Source organism: Schistocerca gregaria, chromosome 7 (assembly GCF_023897955.1).
Source record: "Schistocerca gregaria isolate iqSchGreg1 chromosome 7, iqSchGreg1.2, whole genome shotgun sequence".
Classification (NCBI taxonomy): Eukaryota; Metazoa; Arthropoda; class Insecta; order Orthoptera; family Acrididae; genus Schistocerca; species Schistocerca gregaria.
The window spans coordinates 299245867-299252587 of NC_064926.1; positions in this window are offsets into that span (position 1 = coordinate 299245867).

A 6721-nucleotide genomic window follows, 5' to 3' on the forward strand; every position below is an offset into this window, starting at 1 on the left:
GAATGAGAGTAAGTTGCTGATTTATGTAGAAAGAAGTCACGTGCTGATATGCTTCAGATTCTTTCTAACGCGACTAGTGTCCTTCTGTTTCAGGCTGTATATTTTTTTAAGCTTCTTCGTTTGGGAACTCTGTTACCTTGTCCACTTGAAGGAAGACCGCAGAAACGACAGTGCTTTCAACACACCTTTGTTAGAAAACTTGTTAACCTGACGTGCTATGACCAAACAACCATTATGTGTTATCTACTTTTTGCAATATCATGTGTTACAGCTAAACTGAAAAGTGACAGAAGATTTGAATTCGGTGCTGTGTATTTGCTCACGCCTTAAGTGACGATGTTAACTGAAGAAGTTGGCGGAAGAAAGTGCTAACCCTCAATTTAGTATTGATAATATGCACCCGTTATCGGTTGTGTTCTACATTCATGCTCTTAAAATAAGGATAATTGCAGAATGTGGTGCCACACAACGTGGCACTACACAAAACGGGCGCTAATAGCATAGGCACATAGGGAACACACACGACACACTTCAGTAAGCATCAGTAAGTCCGCCTTATTGGTGACAAGTTGAGAAAACTGTCCCGAAAAACATGTGCGCCAAAACGCCACTGTTTACAGCCCATGTACCCCAACATCACTATGAGGTATGATCACCATTCACACGTACACAGGCCGCACAACGGGTTGGCATACCCTGGATCAGCCTCCCATTCTTGCACAAATGCCTGTTGGAGATCCTGAAATGTCGTAGGGGTTTGAAGACGTGCAGCGATATGTCTACCGAGAGCATCCCAGACGTGGTCAATGGGGCTTAGGTCTGGAGAACAGGCAGGCCAGTACATTCTGTTTCAAGGTACTCCTCCACGATAGCAGCTCGGTGGGGCCGTGCGTTATTTTCCATCAGGAGGAAGGTGGGACCCAGTGCACCCCTGATAAGACGGACATACTGGTGCAAAATAACGTCCCGATACACCTGACTTGTTACAGTTCCTCTGTCAAAGACATACAGGGGTGTACGTGCACCAGTCTTAATCCCACCCCACACCATCAAACCACGACCTCCAATCAGGTCCCTTTCAAGGACATTAAGGGATTGGTATCTGGTTCCTGGCTCAAGCCACATGAAAATTCGGCGAGAATCACTGTTCAGACTATACCTAGAGTCGTCCGTGAAAATAATTTGGGACCACTGTTCCAATGACCATGTACTGTGTTCTTTACACCAGGCTTTACGGGCTCTTCTGTGGCCAGGGATCAGTGGAGTGGACCTTGCAAGTCTCTGGGTGAATAAACCATGTCTGTTGAGGTGTCTGTAGACTGTGTCTTGAAACAGCTGTTCCAGTGGCTGCGGTAAGGTCCCGAGCAAGGCTACCTGCAGTAAAAAATGGCTCTCAGCACTATGGGACTTAACTTCTAAGGTCATTAGTCCCCTAGAACTCAGAACTACTTAAACCTAACTAACCTAAGGACATCACACACATCCATGCCCGAGGCAGGATTCGAACCTGCAACCGCTACCTGCAGTACTCCGTGGCTGTCTGTGGTCACTGATGGTGAGATACCGGTCTTCTTGTGGTGTTGCACACTGTTTACGACCTATGCTGTGGCGCCTGGACACGTTTCCTGTCTGCTGGAATCGTTGCCATAATCTTGAGATAACTCTTTGTGGTACACGGAGGGCCCGTGCTACAACCTGCTGTGTTTGACCAGTCGCCCTAGTATTCTACCCCTCATAACGTCGTCAATACGTGTTCATTGAGCCATTTTCAACACACAGTCACCATTAGCACGTCTGTAAACGTCTGCACACTTACTCGCTGCACCGTACTCTGACATGCACCAACACACTTCTGCCTATGTGGACTGCTGCCAGCGCTACCGTGCGACGACCGCAGGTAAAATGCACAGCATGGACGTACCACGAACTGATTTAAACCCGCAAACTGCCCACCAGAGCGCTGTTTCACCACGTATCAGCATTATCCTTAATTTATGAGCATGAGTGTAAAATATACTACATGCAAGTTGAACGTGTTACCATATCTACCACTAGACTATGCTATTGTATAAATCGCTTATTATATTGTATTTATATACTTCCCTTTGAATTTAATTAAACATATAAACATATAAGGCGCAAGAAAGCAAAATACGCTCTTCCGAATTAGTATTTTCTTCTGCCGACCCCTTCAGTTCCAGACCAAAGCTGTTGTTGTTAACGGAAAATAGTACGCACTTGTTCGTATTACATGTAAAGCATGAGCAGCGGAAGTCATCCCCCACGTGCATCCACCTCTTCAGTTTTCAAGGCGTGTTACGGTGCATGGTGATGGGTATTTCATGTGACACTGTCACATCTCGCCTTAGGTATTCCGCTTGGTAAACAGTGAGAACGACTTTTGACATGATTCCGTGTAAACGAAGAACCTATAAGTGGCATTCAAATGAAAAATAGACAGATGGAGAAAGACAGGTAAACTATTTATTATTTCTGAAGCAACCGCTATAACTATTAGTACATTTATCTCACTTAGAGACAAAACGGCCAGTGGCTCCATGGAAGAAAATTTGCGGTTTTCTACGGAACCATGATTCTACCCTGGCGAATGTCTTTGTTTACTGCTCCCAAAAATATGGAAATCGCAAGTAGAGAGACAGGGACAGTGCGGAGAATGTGTATGAGCTTCCCAGCTTCTTCAATATAGTCGTAAGAACCTTGGCAACATTTGGGCGGGAATTTAGTTAGCAGGTTGTTTTGATTATGCTGCAGAAGTTTCAGTGGGAGGCCCTTATACGGTCAAGATGTCTCCACATACAGGTACAATTCTTTTGGGAGGTCTAAAAAAAGACGTTCTTGGCCGTTGATTTGCTTCGGACGAAGATGTGCACGCTTGGGTACAATCATGGCCCTGTAGCCAGCCGCAAACATTTTTGCATGAAATCATTGACGATCTTGTGCCACAGTGGCGTAAATGCATTAACCCCTATGGCGAATACTTCTGAAATAACAAACAGTCCACTGACTTTTTCCACATCTGTCTCGTTTTGTTTTCACTACCCCTAACAGTTTGCATTCAATTGGCACAACGTTGTCCCAGCGACCCTACGAGTTGCTCAGCAGAACTTTGATTTAGCTGCAGCAACTGAGTTGCCGCGGTCTTAGCAAAACGATTGACGAAGTTACTTCGTTTCTTGCCGTAGCCGTATTAAGCATGATAGCTTACATAACAACCCAGTTACTCTAAAACTTGACTAGCAACTTCTGCCACATCCTATTTACTTCAATCTTTTTCCACATCCCTTCTCTATCCAGCGACAGAATGTACTTCTGGAACAAAATTATGCTTTGAACTACAAATGAAAATTTTTTACCGGCAAGGGAGTTTCTGCAGCATGCAAAATTGGACAATACAGTAAACTCTTAACAAATGAGGAAACAAGTCTGTAGTAACGAATATGAAAATAATCCAAAAAATTATATTATTTCCTTATTTCTGACGCTCTTTCCTCCGAGATAGATGATAGTAAGTGTATTTCTTTAAATGGAACGCGTACTTCTTATCAGTGCATTCTATAGCACTTAGGAGGACAAGTATAGTGACACAGTTTTCTTAATGCCGGTGTTGAAAACTGTCTTAAAAAAAATTGAGAAATGCCCTCGTAAGTGAGCGCACGGTGGCTGGAAACAGCATTTGCGGTGCAAACACTGCCAAGACGCACGTGGCTCTGGCCCACCTGCGCGATTGTATACCGAAACGTATGACTGTGCTACATGAATAAAAGTTAATTTCTCCTTGAACCAACTAACGATCTAGATACAGATTTACCCACGAATATTGTAAATGGAAATTAGGCATATGCTGGAATCTAGCGTATGACAAAGGGCTTACGAAAACTATTTCACATTTGTGTTTTCTCTCATAGTAACGTGAGCTGAAACAGAAAAATAAATTATTCATTCTTCAAAAATGAAGAGGTGTTATGCGGTGCAAAAAGTAACTGCTGTATTAAATACTTAAATGTTAGAAGGAAGATTTGACCTATCTTTTGCTTAACATGGCTGTGTGCTTCTTAGAGGTAAAATACGTATACTATGTGATAAGAAGTATCCGGAGACCCCCCCCCCCCAAAACATACGTTTTTCATATTAGGTGCATTGTGCTGCCACCTACACACCTAAGTACTCCATATCAGCGACCTCAGTAGTCATTAGACATTGTGAAAGAGCAAAATGGGGCGCTCCGTGAAACACACGGACTTCGAACGTGGTCAGGTGATTGGGTGTCACTCGTGTCACACGTTTGTACGCTAGATTTCCACACTCCTAAACATCCCTAAGTCCACTGTTTACGATGATATAGTGAAGTGGAAACGTGAAGGAACATGTACAGCACAAAAGTGTACGGGCTGATCTCGTCTGTTGACTGACAGAGACCGTCGACTGTAGAAGAGGGTCGTAATGTGTAATAGGCGGACATCTATCCAGACCATCACACAGGAATCCTGAACTGCATCAGGATCCACTGATAGTACTATGACAGTTGGGTGGGAGGTAAGAAAACTTGGGTTTTATATTCGAGCGGCTGCTCATAAGCCACACATCACGCCAGTAAATGCCAAACGACGCCTCGCTTGACGTAAGGAGCGTAAACATTGGACGATTGAACCGTGGAAAAAGCATTGTGTGGAGTGACGTATCACGGTACAAAACGTGACGATCCGATGACAGGGTGTGGATGTGGCGAACGCCCGGTGAACGTCGTCTGCCAGCTTGTGTAGTGCCAACAGTAAAATTCGGAGCCGATGGTGTAGCGATGTGGTCGTGTTTTTCGTGGAGGGGGCCATCTCTTGTTGTTTTGCGTGGCTCTATCACAGCACAGGCCTACATTGACGTTTTAAGCACCTTCTCGCTTCCTATTGTTGAAGAGAAATTCGGGGATGGGGATTGCATCTTTCAACACGATCGAGCACCTGTTCATTATGCATGGCCTGTAGTGGAGTGGTTTCATGACAATAACATCCTTATAATGGACTGGCCTGCACAGAGTCCTGATCTGAATTGTACAAACTTCGTGCCAGGCCTCACCGTTCGACATCGATACCTCTCCTCAGTGCAGCACTCCTTGAAGAAATGGCTTCCATTCCCCAACAAACCTACCAGCATCTAATTGAACGTATGCCAGCAAGAGTGGAAGCTGTCATGAGGGCTAAGGGTGGGTCAACACCATACTGAATTGCAGCATTACCGATGGAAGGCGCCAGGAACTTGTAGGTCATTTTCCGGCAGCTGTCCGGATACTTTTGATCACAAAGAGTACATACTGTCGGACAACTGTCTTTACCTGTCTCTAAATCATATGATATGGGATACATTCGTTGAACTAAACAATTTATTAAAGATAGTTTTGTGAGGTCTCGCAAAATAAATATTCTTTTTTTCATGCCGAACATAAGCGCGTAATGATAGTGTTACCAACTAATGCTATACACGCTGTCGACTCATTTGACATGGCAATGCAGTTTCGTACACACGTAAATGAAATAAACGATTTACTGACAACGATTTGGTAAACTCCTTAATCATTTTGTCTTGCAAAGGAAAAATCTACAGTCTTCATTCAACATGTGTTCAAACTGTTTACCGTAGACTGAAGGGAACATCTTCAATTGTCGTTCGAAAGAACGATGAACAGATGTAGTTACAGTGGATGACTGCATCTTTGAGTATTCGCCAAAGAAAGAAGTGAACAGGAGTCAAATCGGGGAACCTCTCAGGCCATTTGCCAACAGAACTTCGTCCTATCCAACGTCCAGGAAAGTTCTCATTCTGTATTTGCGTTGCAGCACTGGACGAGTGAGCTGGACAACCGTCGTGCTGCAGCCTCTTAAATTGTCGACTAACCAGTGGTGCTTCTTCTAAAAGAAACGCGGAATGTTCGTCAGGAAGCGTGCGTACGAATGTCTATTTAGAACGTCTGACATGAATTAAGGTCCCGCAACGTAATTTCCTATGATTTCGCACCATACGTTTACGATCCACGACCTCTAATGCTGCACTTGACCAAACCGATATGGATTTTTGCTGCCGAGTAGTGCATGCTATGCAAAATTGACGTTAGTGTGGTTATTAAATGTTGCTTTATCACTGAAGAGCAGACGATGGAAAAACGTAAGGTCGTCCCTCATTTGCTGAAGGGCAAACCGACAAAATTCTGTACGACGTTCGAAGTCACGATCGCCGAGAGTCTGAAGTGGCGACAGAAGATGGGGATGGAAGTCCTGTCGATGCAGGATGCAAATCACACTCGCCTGGCTGATTGCACATTCCTTGGCATTATGTCTCGTACCACTGTGCGGATTCATTAGCGCCGTAGCCAGAACAGCTTCTACATGTTCTCTGTCTTTTTGCAGTCTTCTTTCCAGTCCTTTTTTTTAACGTTCACTAGTGTTTAATAATTCTTGCAGTTGCCTGTCTCACCGTACATCGATGTGCCAGATAAATAGCCCTGTACCGGTGTACTGTTTCTACGGCATTTCTTTTACATTCACCATATAAAAGTAGTTTATCCAACTTCTCCTCACTGGTGTGCAAGTGTGCACGCAACGAAGATCGAAGCAGAAATGAGCGGCCTGCAGTGCAGACAAGTAAACGGGCAAATGGGTTCACCTTCTGACACAGAATAGCATGAGAGCTATACTTGGTGGTTCTTGCACCGCTG